Here is a 17,531-nt window from a genome sequence, read left to right on the forward strand (position 1 = left end):
GCTTTAATGGGCATACTTAACACATTTAAGTTGAAAATGTCACATCTACAGAAATACATTTAATTTCCCTAGCTGTCTAACAAACTTGAGAGCTTTTGAAATCTTGCCAATTTCAAACACTGCTTATTAAAAGTAAGCACTAAAAGGTTAAAGGTCTAATTTAAACTAAATGAAAATAACTTAAGTTTGAAATTAATTTATTGCTGTCACTTTCAGATGAAGGCATCTCCCACAGATGCATTGTTTTTCTTGGTAATCTAGACTGAAGAAAGAGTTAATTATAAAAATGTCTATAACCCAAACTTTATATATTTTCTTTTATGGCATTACCAATATGATATCATGGACCCAAAGGCATTCTGAATAAAATATTGTTAATTGTTTGAAAAAAATAAAAGGCACATATTGTGAAAAAAGCTGGCTTCAAATTAATAAAGACATATTTAGAAGTCACTCAGCCTTGAAATTACCAGTCATTCAATGTCATGTTTCCTTTGAGAATGACCTGGTCTTCAGAACAATAAAACCAATGATTGAGGAATCAGGGTTGAAATCAACTAAATCACCTACCTATCAACTACTAAACTGGAGAATATAATCACAAAAGATGAGGGATTATCTCTTCCAAGAGAACACTTCATTAAAAATATAGATAGTATCTTAACACTCGCACAATTTCTCATATTCTATCCAAAGTAAACATTTCCAAATGAGGTTAAAAGCGACTGCCTTAAAAACCACCCAAAGTTGATGATCATCACCACGATTGTTGAGCATGGTGGTGTACCACAGGGCCACCTGTTTCATGACCAACTCTGGGAGCACACCAAGCCCCTCACAGACTTAGTGATGGGGACTGACTCATATTCCTGAAGACATATTCAAATCCTGGTCCCTGGTGCTGTGGGTGGGAGCTATTTGGAAGAATCTCAAAGATCCTTTTAAGATAAAACCAAATTGAGCCAGGAGGGCCTTCATCCTACAGGACTGGAGACCTCACAAGAAGAGGATCTAGACAGATGGACCCCTGTGCAGAAGTGGAGACCACAGGATTCAGATGGCCATGTGATGAGCAGAGGTTGAGCCACCAGTAGGATGCCCCCCTGCACGACCCTGTGGCTGCTAAACCCTTGATTTGATGTCTAGCTTCCAAAACCTGGGACACTAAATTCCTGCTGCCTATGGTATGTGTCACAGTCAACCAGCCAGACTCAGACAGATGAGGTTAGCATCCCCCACTGTAAAGATGGGGGAATGTAGGCTCAAAGAGATGACATGACTTACACTAGACCTCAGAGGTAGAAAAAGGAAGAGCCAGAATTTTACCCAACCCTGGTGAATGCCAAGCCCCATGCTTTCCTCATGACCTCAGCTGCTTCTCACTTACAGGGTGACAACAGAAAATGCTGGCCACCAGGGCCATCCATCCTCCTAGGGATTTTTGTCCTCGAGTGAACAAAATTCCTTTTTTTGCATTTCAGATCATTGGGGAGAAAGTGCATTGCAGTATATCTAGAGTTCAATTGTGCTAAAATGTAACTTTCCTGATATTTCCTCTTGAAGAAACTAAAATGCAAGCATTGTTTTAGGTACACTAGAGATAATATCAGGTAGTAGTAGTGGCTTCTGTGACTATTAGGAAAATAACTGCACACCCCTCCCCAAATACAAATGCAGAGAATCCATGAACAAAAATCCCAGTCACTTAAGGTTGGTGGATATTTTTAATGTTGTGAAGGTACCTGCAGTCAATGAGTCACCAGCATCACTTAATCTGAAATAGTCTCATGTAAAAGTCCACCTGCTGGATGTGCCTACATCCTAAAGTTGTCTGCCAGGCTCTTGACCAAGGCCCCTTACGGAAGCTGCTTGTCTTTCATTGTACCTGCCATAAGGCCAGATGGGGGCATCTCTGCAGATTCTAGATGTCAGCAGAACCAGGATATAAGGCCCTAGGTTCCCCACCCCCTGTGAAAGGAGCCCCTGGGCCTTTGGGGCCTGGGGTGACCCTCAGGCTGGAGAAAAGTACCTAAAGCCAGGAGCCTTGATGCTGGGGATGTCGTTCTTCCTTAGAAGTCAGCCCTCACATGGTTGGCGCTGCCATGGTGGTGATTCAGTGGCTGGATGGGCTGGTGGATGTGCTTCCTATAGGTGGAAGACATCAGCACCTCAATGGACCATTCATGCTCCTGTGGGGCATCATCGAGATGCTCCCATTAGCAGGGGTCTGCTGCTGTAACTGCCTGAATCCCAACAAGGGGCAGAAGTTAGGAGCTTGGGTTTGTAGAAGTCAAAATAAGATGTCACTGGTTAAGCAAGCATGAGGGCATAATTCTAACAACTTCATTTTCTAGTGTCACTTAAAAATCCATCATACTTCTGGAATGAATGTTTTAGTGCTGGATGTTCATGATTTTTTTCATTACATGTACCAAAATTCAAGCATAACTGATTGGGATGTTTTCACTTCAGGTGAAGAATCATATCTGGACAGACTGAGTCTAGCACAACAGACACAACTTTACTTATTCTCAGTCATAGAATATCCTTTCTATAAGGTAAAAACAAAAGGTGTATGGCATTATTTCACTGAGGGCAAACAGTTTTCTTGTGCCCCTTCTGAAAACTAAGTCTTTTCTCTTTTGACCTGTCTCCGTAACTTTATTAAAAGGGAAAACTTTCATTTACTTGGAGCTAGGTGCAACAGCTGGCCTTTTCTTTGATAAATTGACCCCATTTCTGTCTTGTCCTATAGGACCAATTCCTGCTGTGTGAGATTTCTAGATGGTTTCAAGTGTTGAAGGCATACAAATCTTAATATTCCTTGATTCACTTCAAGGGTTTTAAAGGGTTTAGCACGCACAATAGCCATTTGATTAAAAAGTCTGAATCTCTGAACTCTACAAATCCTAATTATTTCTGAGTGTATTTTTTAACCAAGTCAGAAATTTCACTCTTCTCTGGTAGACTTTATTTTAGGTGGTATCTGTGCTATAAAGATTCACTCTCATAAACTTCACAGCACACCTTTTTTGTGTGGTTGGAAATAGTCCCAACAGACTTCCTCACCTTCTGCTTTGTCCTTGAAACGTGATTCAGGATCATATTCTGGTAAAAGGTAAAGAAGTGGAAAGTCGTTACTCTTTTCTTTTAAAATTTTTTAACAATGCCAAGGCATATAAACACTAAAATTAGTTAACCCCAAACACCTCCCTTCCCTGAAATAACAAATTTGTAACTGTGCTTTCTATGCCCAACATACACAAATATATAAACCAATTTTCTTTTCTCTTTATGTCCAGTATATCATATAATTTACCATTATGTACAGTATACATAGACCTTCCTCAAGGCCAATGTGTGTGGATCAAATACGTTCTTTCTCAAAGTGGTGCAGTATTTTATGGGACTTACCAGTTTCCCAGCTTATGATCTTTCAGGTTCTTTCCAACTTTGGTCTCTATCAGCAGTGCTGTAGTATACACCCTTGTGTGTCATTCTACTGCAACCCATGTTCCTTTAAGCTGCAGACTAGAATGTTAAGAGTGGGACCATTGGTGTAACGTCAGTAGGTAGTGACTCTGAATGGTAGACGTCACACCTCCCCAGCAGTGAGTGAACGTGGCTGTGTTTTTTTAGTCCTGTTAGCTTTTGCCACTCAGTTCAGTGGAAAAGGGTATCTTGTCATGTATTTAAATTGCATTTGAGTGAGCAATAATGAAGTTGAGCATTTTGTCAAATGTTTATTGGCCATTTGTATTTCCTAGGAATTGCCTTCCTGCTCCCTAATTCATCTTTCTATTGCTTTGTGTTTTTAAGTTTTGTGTGACAAAATCTACCTGTCTTTTAATGGTTCCTGACTTTTCCATCATGCATAAGATTATTTCACCAAATATGTGTTAGTGCAAATATTTACTAATTTTTCCCCATTGGATCTTTAATCCACCTTTGAGATCCAGGCCACCATAATAAAGTGAGTTACATGCATGTTTTGGTTTCCCACTGCACGTGTACTATAGCCTTTTCAGTATGCAAAAGCATTATTTTTATTTTTAAATGTATATACCTCAATTAAAACGTGAAACAGATAAAGAAAGCAAACATTGTTGGAAAACTGGAACTGATAGACTTGCTTGACACAGGATTGCCACAAACCCTCAGTTTATTTAAAAAAACAATCACAATATCTGCAAAGTACAATAAAGCAAAACTCAGTAAAAGGAGATATGCTCATAGTCTGATGTTTGGTAGGAGTTTAACTCTTCTTTACTAGACAGATAACTAATTTTCCAGCACTAGTTGTTCCATTGCAATCCTTTAGTTATTGAATTGAGATGTCAGTTTTATCATTTCTTCTTGGATTAAAAATTTTAACTGAGTGTCCTTCAGGTCCTTAAAGCAATTCTGAGAGTTTCAGAGATGTTTCTTGAATTTGACAGCATTGTCATGATGTTTATTGTTCTTTTTTCAGTGACTACTTTTAAGACACATTTTAAGAATATTTTGAGCTATTACACTTTAACTATAACAAGAATATTTTTCATTGCTGTGTTAAGAAAGATATCAGTCCTAAGTCCTAGAAAAATATCATTCGTTAAAGGAATTTTGTATCAAACTTTTATGCATAGGTAACTCACTACCTTCACTTTATTCTCTGGTTTTGTATCTTATTTTTCTCTCATGATTGAATATATGATTTTTAGGATCCCAAACTCCTTCCTAAATATTAAATGAAATCATTTTTTACTCCATACCATTCCCTGGAGACCCCTGTGGATTTTCACTTTCATAAATCTCTGGTAATTGAATTGATCGACCTTTTAGGAGCAAGATCCTACTTTGCTTCCAAACTGTTAATAACATATTGGTATACAATAGGTGAGTACCAGGGGATTTATTTACAGAACCTTAGTGGCTGTTATCTCTTTGGGAGACAGGTGGAGCTTAGTAGCCACAGAATGCAAAATGGAATCTTCCCTGCCCCACATGAGGCTCTAGAGTGTAGATGGTAGAATATAGTATATAGACTGTATTTGAATCCAGCTTGCCACAGATTAGCAGAATGTCTTTGCACAGTGTACTTACCCTTTTTAACCTTTTTCTGTTAGCTTCCTCATCTGTAAAATGTGAGTAAGAAGAATATTGACCTCAAACACTTATGGTAAGAGGGTATAAATGAGGGAATAACACAGTAAGTGCTCATGTCTGTTTAGCCACTCTTATAGTCTAGGCCTGCACTGTCCAGTATAGTAGCCACTAGTGCAGATGGCTACTTAAATTTACATTAAACATAAGTAAAGTTTATATCACATTTCAAGTGCTCCAGAGCCTCCCATAGCTGGTGGCTACCACATTAGCACAGATATAAGCACACCGATCCTCCCAGAAATAGCTGCTGGACTATGCTGACTTTGAGTCGAAGTCCTTCCTTTCATCAATTAAAAAATCATCTCAAAGCGAACCATCTCTGATAGGCTTCAAATGGTCACATGTTCCACCTCTCCTGCTCTCATGGCCCTTTCTTCAGAAGGAATGGCATATACCAGAGGGCTTGGAAGGGAACACCAGCCACTCCCCTTGGCCACATGTTGCAGTTGTGGGGTGCCACGGTCATGGGCTGCATTAGCTGTCAGGAGACATGGAAGAGATGGATGTGTTGAGCTGCTTAGTTGTCTAATTTTGCTGAACTTAGAACATTTTCTTCACTGTCTGAATTGAAAGTGTGCCACCATTTGTAGGGAGAAGGAGGAAGTGTGTGGTTCCTACTGCTCCCCTGTTAATTTGAGGACCTACTCATTGCTTTAGACCAGGAAGCCTCCTTAATTTCAGGCTGACAGGCTTGTTCTTGAAGCTGAGTGAGTGAACATCCTCATTTGGTTGTGGTCATTACTTTGCAGCCTTCTGTCCTATTGGTAAATACAGTTTGGAAGAAATCAAAACAGAACAAAGAAGTAAAGGAAGATAGTGTTTGTGAGGGTATCACATGAAGAATTTTTTCCTTCTCTCACTAGATATTGAAATTAAATTAGGTAAAGAAGGATTTGTATTACCTTTTACAGTTGATGAAGATGTACACAAAAGATAAAGAAATTGTTCTAGTTTTTATGTTAAAACGCCTGTTGAGGTGAATAGGAAAGGATCATTTTCTTAAAAAGGTGGGAAAAATAGACAATTCCAGAAATAAAACTACATTTCAGGATATGTTTTCTGGAAATTCCTTGTAATATTTTATAAACAGCATCATTAATTAAGCTAAGTACTTTTTCAGTAGGCTAAAGAGTAACACATTCATGATTGATGTGAGAGTATTGGCCATTAAGAAAAGCCACATTTTGAGTAAATTTTGGCCAAAAAAAATAATGTTTTGGATTGTTATAAAAAATAAGTTTATTTTTCTTTGATTTTTTTTTTCAGAGGAGCACTATGCATTAATGGCCCCAAAAGAGTTTGTTTTAACAGCAAAAATTTACTAGGAAAAGAGGCTATTAAACAACGGCAACTCCATTTACTTGGGTATCAAGTTGTCCAGGTATGGGTCCATTCCCTCCACCCCCCAAAGTAATCCCTCATTCATACTTGCTTTTTCCAGGGTCCTAAGTAGTCTGCTAGGACAGTGGGCTGAGAATCTTATATCTCTAATTGAAGTACCCACTTTGTTAATTAGGCTTTTCAGTGTACTTGATATTTTTTATAAATCTTCGGCTTATGTTTTGAAATACAGAATTTTCTTTTTACCTATTTTATTTATTTCTCTCCCCTCCCAACCACCACCCCGGTTGTCTGTTCTCTGTGTCTATTTGCTGCATCTTCTTTGTCCACTTCTGTTGTTGTCAGCGTCACGGGAATCTGTGTCTCTTTTGGTTGTCTCATCTTGTTGTGTCAGCTCTCCGTGTGTGCAGCACCATTCCTGGACAGGCTGCACTTTCTTTTATGCTGGGTTGCTCTCCTTATGGGGCACACTCCTTGCGCATGGGGCTCCCCTATGCAGGGAACACCCCTGCATGGCACAGCACTCCTTGCGTGCATCAGCACTGTGCATGGGCCAGCTCCACACAGGTCAAGGAGGCCCCGGGGTTTGAACCATGGACTTCCCATGTGGTAGACAGATGCACTAACCACTGGGCCAAGTCCGCTTCCCTTGAAATATACAATTTTCTGATGTTCAGTTTTCCAAAAGCAGAATATGCCTATATTCTTCATAAGCTATGCTCAACTCTGCTTTTAGAGTTATTAAATTATTGGAATATCTGTTTTAATTTCCCCCTGATGTAAGTGTAAGAATGGACAAGATGACTCACTAAAACCATTATCTTCATCACTACCTAATGTCTAAGACCTTATTGTTTCCTTTGCAAGTTACTTAATAAGGCATTATGATGATGAGTGACTAGAATGTAGATGAATTTCCCAAGTTCTCTAAGGTATTGGTGCTAGTCTGCTACATGATTTCCTCTCTGGCTTACTCTTGCCCAGTTCATCTTGCACACCCCAGACTAATCTTCTGAAAACCCTCAGCATGCCAGCCTGTGATCAGAAACCTTGTTTCTTTCCTACTCACGGGATACAGTAGAACCTCCTCTGCTCTGACTTTTGGGATCCCCTGAGGCTGCACCTTGTTACCTGTCTTCAAGCTGGCAGTCTCTTCTCTCCCACCTAACCCACTCCATTCTCTCTTGCCTTGCTCCTTTGACCAGGTGTCCCTTCTCCCTCCAGACAGCATCTCCCCATGACTAAATTCTGTCCATTCAGCAACACCCCACTCAGGTCTCTTCTTTCCCCACAACCTAAAACCCTGACCTCCTCTGAGGGCTGGAATGTTGATTTTCTTCACACACTCTGCTTTGGCTTGTTGCATACCTCTAGTATTGATTGTGTCTTCGAGGACAGGAATCATGTTTGATCCTTTAAATATCCCTCTTATTGAAGCAACTAATATTTATTGAGCTCTTATTATGTACTAAGCATTGTTCTGGGCTCTGGGAGTACACAAGTAAGATAGCTGTGACTTTGCCCTCGAGGAGCTTCCATTCTTATGTGTGTGCAAGCATTTGTGGGCAAGTTGTTAGAGACAAACAAGTTCAACATGGTAAATTCAGTTGTTAAGGATTATACTAGCCAGTTCCTCTTTTCTTTATTCTTCCCATAACAGATTCATTTTCATGAGTCTGAGATGCTAAAATCAAGGCTTGAATTTGTCAAATCTTTATCAAGAAAATTGTTTTCTCAAAACCCCGGGGTTCAGTGCTGACAAGAAGAAATAGTGACTTCAGAACTCAGATCATGAAAGAAGTTGTGTTTTTATGGGACTCAGCATAAAAAGAGCCTTATTTGTGAATTAGCCATTTTGCAGAATTATGGACAATTTGGTGATCTGAAAAGGGTCTGTCTAGATCTTACAGAGACATGGAAGGAGCGTTTATTTTCCCAATACCGTGAATACCAAGTGTCAGTGATTGATTTAAAATTAAAGTTCAATTTAATATTAGTATCATAGATACCTGATTTTATATGTCAAACAGAATCGATCAAGTAGAATAAATGAATACAATGAATGATTATTTTTAAATCTGCCATCTTGTAATAGTTATCTGCTAAATGAAAAGAGTATGCTTTTTAGAGACCTTCATTTCCTCCTCCTACAAATATAAGAAATGTTTTTTTTTCCCATTTCCTGATGTACTTTGTTAGCAGATATAATGTATGGTGAGGAGGAGCAATGGGAAAACAGATGACAGCACTTTGGATTACTATAACATTTATAATTGTAGAATTATACAGAAATAATCCTTTAATAAAATATAGGGAAGTGGATGTGTCTTAAGCAGATGGACTCGTACCCACACTGCGGTAGATCCCAGGTTCAGTTCCCAGTGCCTCGTAAAGATGATGAGCCAAATAGCAAGCTGACAGGACTAGCTGACTTGGTGAGCTGATGCAACAAGATGACTCAGTGAGCTGATGCAACAAGATGATGCAGTAAGAGACACAGTGAAGAAACACAATGAGACATATCAAATGGAGCAGAGGTGGTTTGAGTAATTAGGTGCCTCCCTTCCACATGGGAGGCCCCAGGTTCAGTTCCCAGTGCCTCCTAAAAAGAAGATGAGCAGACAGCAAGTGCAAACAACCGGGGAGAGGGGTAAATTAAAATAAAATCTTTAAGAATATATATATTCAGGAGTATTCTCTTTTTAAATATACAATGAAGTAAAGTAAATTTAGGTCGGGTTGTAAGGGGGCAGGTTTGATTGGGGGAAAATCTTCTAAAATGTAAATCATGAGTGAATTACATTGTATTTAGTGAAGTACAGATGCTTCACCCTCCAATTACAGTCAGGTTAAAGCTTGAGGGGAGAGTGAGACAAGACAGGCAGATGTGGAAAGGGCCGCAGAGTTTGGAGACTGGGTTTCTACCTCTGGCTAGTTCCGGAGCCTTGGACAGGGAAAGGAGCTTCCATTTACTTTTCACCTGCTCTGTGCTGAGCTCTATGCTAAGCACTTGAACACAGGCTTGTATGATTTCCAGGGGCCTTGGACTTGGGCAGTGTTTCCTCTCCAAAGCTCAGAGATGGTCAATGCCTGCCTTGGATACAGAACCACGGGTGAAGATGAGACTTGAACCTGGTCTGAGCAGCGATGCAGCAGAGGACTGAGAATCTGTTCAGGAGTCAGGCACGTGGGGTTGATTTCAACCTCTCTTGCAAATTGTATAACCTTGGGCCTCATTTTCAAATGGCTAATCAGAAAATAAGGATGAAATGAGTTAATACACCTAAAAACATTTAGAAAAGGGCCCACCACAAAGTAATCACAGGACATATTAGCTAATAACATCTGCATTTCTACCAGTATTAGAGTTCTCTGAAGAAACAGCCAACAGCATATGGGGCCATATGTAAATAGGAAGGGATTTGTTAGTAGAATTGGCTCAGTGACCCTGGGGATAGGCAAGTTCAGAGTTCCTAGGGCAGGCCATGCATTGGAGATAGCACAGGGGATGACTTTCTTGGGAGAAGCTGGAGAAGGAGAGAAAGGATTTGCCACTGCTGAGGGCCTTGGTGTTGCTTTAAGACCTCCAGCTGCCGGGGTGATGGGACTTCCCTCCTTGCTGAAGGCAGTCACCCTTGTTTGTGGATGTCATCAGCCATAGCTTCAACCAACTGCCTAATGGTCTAAAGCCACCTACAGAATGCCCTCCCACTGGCAGGCCAGGGCTTGCATCATCCAATGACTCGGCACCAACTGGATGGTGATTAACCATCGCATGACCCCATCATGCTCTAACATTTTAGATCTCTTTATCTTTACTTTTTAAGGCTTTTAATCTCTAGCATAGGTTATTGAAACTCTATGAGTTCTAGAGCTCCAAGTTTACTTTTAAATTTTATGCTTCTTTGCAGAGAAGGAATGAGAAAAATAGAAGCAAATGAAAGATTGACCAGGAGAGAGCTGCAATCAATTCAGATGTGTTCATATACCCAAGTGAATTCCCGCTCACCTGGGGGCCAGGCCAAAAGGATTCTCACATCTCTGGGAAAACTGTGAAGTGGTCTCACTTACAGTTCTTAGAGCAGTTCATGGCTTTGGGCCTGAGCACCATTCTGGATCATACTATGCCTCAGAAACCCTTCCACAGTCCCTCTTTGCTACCGAGACCAAGCCCAGTGTCACTTCTGCCTTCTGTGAGCTCTCTTGTCCCTCCCTGTCACACCCTATACTCACCACCCCCCTCACCCCACTCCAACCCCCATAACAACAATCTTCTCCATCATCATGAGACATTCATTGCATTTGGTGAATACATCTCTGAGTACCGCTGCACCTCATGGTCAATGGTCCACACCATAGCCCACACTCTCCCACAGTCCACCCAGTGCGCCATGGGAGGACATACAATATCCAGTAACTGTTCCTGCAGCAACACCCAGGACAACTCTAAATCCCGAAAATGCCCCCACATTTACATTTCTTCCTCCCACTCCCACCCCCAGCAGCCACCATGGCCACTTTCTCCACACCAGTGCCACATTTTCTTCAATTACTAATCACAATAGTTCATGAATAGAATATCAGTAAGTCCACTCCAATCCATACTCTATTCCTCCATCCTGTGGACCTTAGAACGGTTGTGCCCATGTGTAAGGAGGTGTAGGAGGAGCACAGACTGGCTTGCTGGGTCATACTTCTAGGGGTGCCATAATTTTAGGGTTCCCTATGGCTAGGTGTGCTGTACTTCTAGGGGTGCCATATTTCTAGGGTGCTCTACTTTTAGGGGTGCCACTGTAAGTGTGTGGTTATTGCTTTTGTTAATTAGCATCAAGGACATGGTACTGAAAAATCTCTAAAACCTCTGCCTGAATCAAGGACATACAGGCAAGAAGCCTCCTGAGACGGGTGCTCGTTTGCCCGGGCCTTAGATCGCCCCCTCTCCTGCCTGCCTGTCCACCTGCACTCCCTACTGCCTTCCCCTTCTGAAAGCTGCACTGTCCTTGTCCTCCCTTTCTGCCACCATCACATCAATGGGCTCGGCCTCAGGGCCACCACAGATGCTCTTGCCTCTGCCTGGAATGACCGAATGTTCCCCAGATTTCACAAGTCTTGCCCCTCATTATCATTTATGTTTCAAGCCAGTCTTCCTAGAGCCGCCCTGGTTAAAGTATTCCCAAGGCCTGTTTAGTTCTCCTTTTCCTTTTTACTGATACACACACATATCCCAGGCTTTAGAGTTAAGTGAATTTTCGACAAAAGGAACACACCTCTTGAACCAGCATTTGACTCAAGAAACAGCAGAGCGCTTCGGAACAGCTCAGTTTTGCCAGATACCACTTGACTGGATTCGAGTAGTGCCGCTGCACACCCGCACCTGCCAGTACCATGAGCGGTGCCCGCTTGTGGTGACCGAGGCGCTGAAAACAGACTCGTTGAACGTTGACACGATGCTGCTGCGGACACACTGAGTTAATATATGATGGCAGTGAATTCCACCTGCGTCTTCCACTACTGTTCCGCGGCTCCTGGAGGGTTTCAGATGCCGCGCACGGGTGGCCTGCACTTCTCCCGGACAGCCCGCTTGGATCGCTCCGGCAGCGCAAGGGCAAGGGCAAGTGCAAGCAGGCGGAGGCCCCCAGTCCAGCAGACGCGGCTCCTTGTGTCCCAAGTGGGCCCTCCAGGGACCCGCAAGGAGACGGGAGGGCACGGTCCCATCCCCAGCCCAGCTGCGCCCTCCGCCCTGCGCCCCTGGCCCTGAGCCCCAGTCCTGCGCCCGCCGCCCAGCTTTGTGACGCGAGGCCGCGGTTCCCCGGCAACTGCAGAACGCGGGCGCCGGGCAGCCAGGGAGGCGGACTCGGGCGGGGTCCACGGCCGGGTGGGACCGACCTGGCCTGGGCGGAGAAACTGGACGCGGGCGGCCGGGGGACGAGGAGGAGATCACCGCCCCCACGCTGCGGGCAAGCCCCCGCCGCCGCCCATCGCGGCGCTGTCCGCCTTCAGCTACGTCCCGCCGTGGCGCCTGGACCCCAAGGAGCGCAGCTACTTCTCCCGCCAGGCCCGGGTGAGGCGGGACCGGCGGCACTGCGCGGCGGGGGTGAGGCGGGGCTGGGCGCAGGACTCCCCTGCCAGGGAGGGGCTGGGGCGGGGCTGTGCAACCCCGGAGCGGGGACTGGACACCCAGCGGCACTGCGTGGAAGGGGTCTGGGGGCCAAGCAGGGCTTGGGGGCGGGGACCGGGCAGGGTGGGGGATGCTTCTGTCGGGGTGAGAGCAGGACATCATAGTGGGATAGGGCTACCGGGAAGGTCAAGTGTGTGTGTGTGTGGGTGGGGGGGGGGCGGCAAGGAGGGAGTTCTCACCAGGGAGGAAGACTCGATGGGGCGCCCGGGGGTTGAGGGGGCAGGGGCTGCTGGGCGGGGTCGGTGAGATGGGCGCCTGGACCCGAAAGAGCAGAGCTTTTAGTACTGCGAGACACAGAAGCACCCCTCCCCTGGGCTGGAGGGGCCTTGTGGCAATCCGGGGGTGCGCGGACAGTCTAGAAAGGGAGCCCCGAGGCTATCCAGTGTGCAGGGTGCGGCCCCCTGAGCAGTATGTGCGGTGGTTCCCGGGGCCGTGATTAAGCAGCCAGGCTGATGGACGGTCCTGGGCCACGGGAACACTCGGGCCGCCTTCCCACCCGACAAGGAGAACCAGGAATAGGTCTGCACCGTCTGGCCCGGCCCCTCTGGGAAGGTGTGCGTGGTGGGAAGACCTCGGGGGTCTAAGCAGCCGAAGCACCCAAGAGAGGGTGGAAGGAAGGAAGAGAAGAGTGTTCAGAGTTGTCCAGGTCACCCATTCCTTTCTTTTCAACATTGTTTCTGTCCGTCCCCAGGGCGTTCCTCAGGGCATCTGATTAGATAAAAGCCTTGGTTGGGGACCCTCAGCCTGGCAGACAGCTGGGCACCTGGGCTATCCCTCAGCCCTCCTGGACGGATGGAACTGCCAGACGAGGGACACCTCACTTTTCTCAGGCTGCTGTCACAAGTGCCATGAACTGGGTGGCTAAAAACACCAGGAACCGCTCTCTCAGCCCTGCAGGCTGAAGCCACAAGTGTGTGGGCCCTGCTGGTGGGTCAGTCCTGGCCGCTGGGGCACCTGTCCCTTGGCCAGCAAGCCTTGGGTTTTCAGTGCCTCCTCAGTCACCCTATGGCCTGCTCTCTTTTCCCATGGTGCCCCCACCCCCCACTTTTGTCTGTGCCCACACCCCCCTTCTAAAGACACCAGCCATCCTGGAATAAGGGTCCACCCCCTGCAGTCGGCCTCATTCAATTTAAATGATTCTGCTTGCAATAATGCTTTTGCAAAAAGTTCGTGTTCCCAGGTACCCAGGATTAGGACTTCAAGGTATCTTTTTGGGGTACACAGCTGAACCCATAACGTGGAACACAGATTGCCTTGGAAAGGAAGTTAATGGTATATAAAATAATCCCACAAAATGCCTCCTTCCTCTTCTCCTAGCCACCCACAATCAGTGGTGCCCAGGTGAGTCCCCAGTTCAGGTCAACTCTTGCTGGAGTACTGGTAGGAGGCCTCTTGAGTCTCATGAGCTTCACTTCACACACAGAAGCGTGGTTTCCAGTTGAATCAACCATGGCCCTCAGCCTGCCCCTGGGATGTCTCTTGAATCTGAGGTACCCCTCTGCCTGGCTTCTAGCGTTTGGAAGAACTGGATGGAAGAAGGGGACTTCTGGGGCCGTCTGACAAGGTACCTGTCTCTGCTGGCCATTAAAACAGGAGGGGGGTGGAAAGGAAGGGTTCCTGACCTTCTGTAAACACACACCTCATCTGTTTTCTTCCTGTGAGCAATAGCTTTTGAACAACTGTAAATAGTTTCACTACTAAGAGGGGTTTACATTTTGAGTCTACGGTACCTATGATGGCCATTATGAGATAATAGTCAAAAGGCCAAGACTCTTGGTGTATGAAGTTGTTCAAATCTTCTTTATCTAGAGAATATAAATTTCATCTGGATTTTCAGAATAACAAAGACAGTTCACACTACACCGTTTTGTTTGTACCTTTGAGGAGTCCCTTTCCATAAGATGGACTGCAGGCTGCTCCTTGATGGGATGTCACTGATGGAAGATACCGCTGAGGACTGCACAGTGGGGCTTGTGGCTTCTGAAGCTTGAATGTGGTAGAAATGCAGAGCAGAGCCCCTGCCCCCTGTGGGCCAGGCCCAAGAGGGAGAAGGACAGAGTGAGCCTGAAGACTCAGTGTCTCCTTCCAGAATTTGGCAGACTGATAAATGGCCCCGCCTTCCAGGGCTAACTGAACAAGGGCCAAAGAGGGACCCCAAGGTAGGAAGTGACCAGGGCTCTATCTCTTGGTGGGACATCAGGAATGAGCCATAAGCACACTTTTCTATATGACAGGGTCGGCAAACTAAGGCCTGCAGGCCAAATCTGGCTGCCTGCCTGTTTTGATAAAGTTTTATTAGAACAGACCCACACCCATTCATTTCTCTAACGTTCCTGTGCAGGATGTTGGGGTTGAGTGATAACGACAGAGCCCACAGGGCCAGAAGAGTTCCCCCCTGGCCCTCCAGAAAGAAAGTCGCTGACTGCTGCTCGAATGCCTTATTGCCTCCTGGAAAATGGGAAATGTCTTTATTTATTTATTTTTTTGTCTTTACTTTTTTAATATTACATTCAAAAAATATGAGGTCCCCATATATCCCCCCACTCCCCTCACCCCTCTCCTCCCCCCATAGCAACAACCTCCTCCATCATCATGAGACATTCATTGCATTTGGTGAATACATCTCTGAGCACCGCTGCACCTCATGGTCAATGGTCCCCATTATAGCCCACACTCTCCCACGTTCCATCCAGTGGGCCATGGGAGGACATACAATGTCTGGTAACTGTCTTTAGAATGCATGCATTCAAATGGGATTTTATGTGTTTAAAGCATTTCAGGGCAGTTTTGGTTAGCTGAGGTTACAGGCAAATTCAAGTCCTGGGGCTTTGTGCATGCCAAAAGGAAATTATGCAACTGAAATAAATATTAATTAAAATCTAAAGAAAAGAGCCTTAAAAGCAACAAGAACAGCAAAAGGCATTTCAAAGTCTATTTGAACCAATGTTCACACCATGGTATTGGGATTATGGGCACTGGTATCTGATCAGCTCCAGGGCTCCAGGAGCAGTTTCTCTGACCTTGGGATCATTGGTCATAAAGAGGGCGAATTCTGTACTACAGCTGATCAAACTCTGTACTAAAGCTGATCAAATTCTTCCTAAATCAATTTCCTTGGAGCACAGTTAACAGTAGTCAGTGTGTTGGTTAGCAGCCCAGGCTGAGGAGTCCCGAGTGGAAGTATCAGCTCTATGGTGACTAGCTGTGGAGCCTTCACAAGTCAAAGCCTCTCTGTCTCACTTTGCCATTCTAGGACAGATCAAACAGAACTGACCTCATGGACCACTTAAGAGAATGAATGTGCTTAGTGCGCATACAGTGGTTCACAGTAAGCCCTGGGTCGGTGGAGCTCTAATTACTGTTTTGTTGTGATTTTTTTATTTTTTAATTATCTTTTTTCAAAGTTAATAGATCACACAAAATGTTACATTAAAAAACATAAGAGGTTCCCATATACCCCACTCCCCACCCTCACCCCTATCAATTTTTTAGTTGTATTTTTTGAAGATACATAGATCACAAAAAATGTTACATTCAAAAAATATAAGAGGTTCCCATATACCCCCAACCACCTCACTCCACTCCTCCCACATCAACAACCTCTTTCATTAGTGTGGCACATTCATTGTATTTGGTGAATACATTTTGGAGCACTGCTGCACCCCATAGACTAATTGGCTTTGGCTAGTGATGGTCAGTGCCCTTTTGCTAAGGACTGGGTCCACTGGGCCAAGCCTTTCCTTCCTGATCTGACCACTGTCAGAGAGGCACATGATAGAACCTTCAACCTGGGGGCTTAAATAAGCAGTTCTGGGGCATTGTCAGACTAGCCCTGGCAAACTGAGACAGCAGCTAAAAGTAAAGATAGACTTCCCATGCCAAAAGGTGTGTGTGTGTGTGTGTGTGTGTGTGTGTGTATGTGTTTGTGTATGTGGCAGGGAGGCTCTGCCCAGTCCAGTCTCAGGAACCCAGGTGGAGGGCGGGTCAGCAGTCAGGCTGTTGTCCTTTCAGTGTGAAGTCTTTGGAGCTCCTGGCCATGGGTGCTTACATGCTTCTGCCTGAAGAGTCACACATGGCTTCTTGGTCACATGCAAGCACCTAGCAGAGGAGCAGGGATGGTTACTCCTGTGGGTGACCAGGAGTGGAGGAGAATTGGCTATTGGTGCCATCTACCACTCAGCTGATCCTGAACAACGCTCTGAGGTTGTGTCTCTGGCTCCACTTCCCACTGTTGGAAAGCCCTTGCTTCTCCTACCAAGTGCCCTTTCTCAGCCAGCAGCTCTACCTGCAGTAGCAAGGTTTCCTCCACTGTCACGTCTGTTTCCTACCCCCAGCACCAACAACCTCAGCAACCCTCCTTCTGTGTCACCCTGCACTTTGTTCACACCTCAGCTATTTTCTGAGGGAAAACTGATGGTAGACAGCAAGGGCCAAACCAGTATCAGGAAACACTGAATTTCAATAACACTCAAAACACAAAGGGCCAAATGGACATCAAGAGAGAAAAGTAAGTGGGGTTCTTTTTGCTTTGTGTTTTAAAAGCAACATCCTGTGTGAAACAAGAAATCCCTTGAGAAATGGTAATAATGAAATACCAATAAACCCAGAAGCTCCGTTTTGTGGTAGCATGTAAATCTGGGTCGGTTTTATTAATGACATTCTGCTTCAATCCATAAAGTAGTGAAAGAAAAAAAGAGGAAAGAAGAAAACTTGGTGAAACAAATCAAGGAAAAGCAGATTTTTGTTTGATTAGTTTTTGGAAATGGATAGTCATGTTACTAACTGAGGCTGGCTGGTGATGAATATTTTTTTCTTTATTTTTCTGTGATAGAAAATTTCATTTTGTTCTGCAAAAGTTCTGAAT

The sequence above is a fragment of the Dasypus novemcinctus genome, unplaced genomic scaffold (assembly GCF_030445035.2).
Source record: "Dasypus novemcinctus isolate mDasNov1 unplaced genomic scaffold, mDasNov1.1.hap2 scaffold_98, whole genome shotgun sequence".
NCBI classification, from domain to species: Eukaryota; Metazoa; Chordata; class Mammalia; order Cingulata; family Dasypodidae; genus Dasypus; species Dasypus novemcinctus.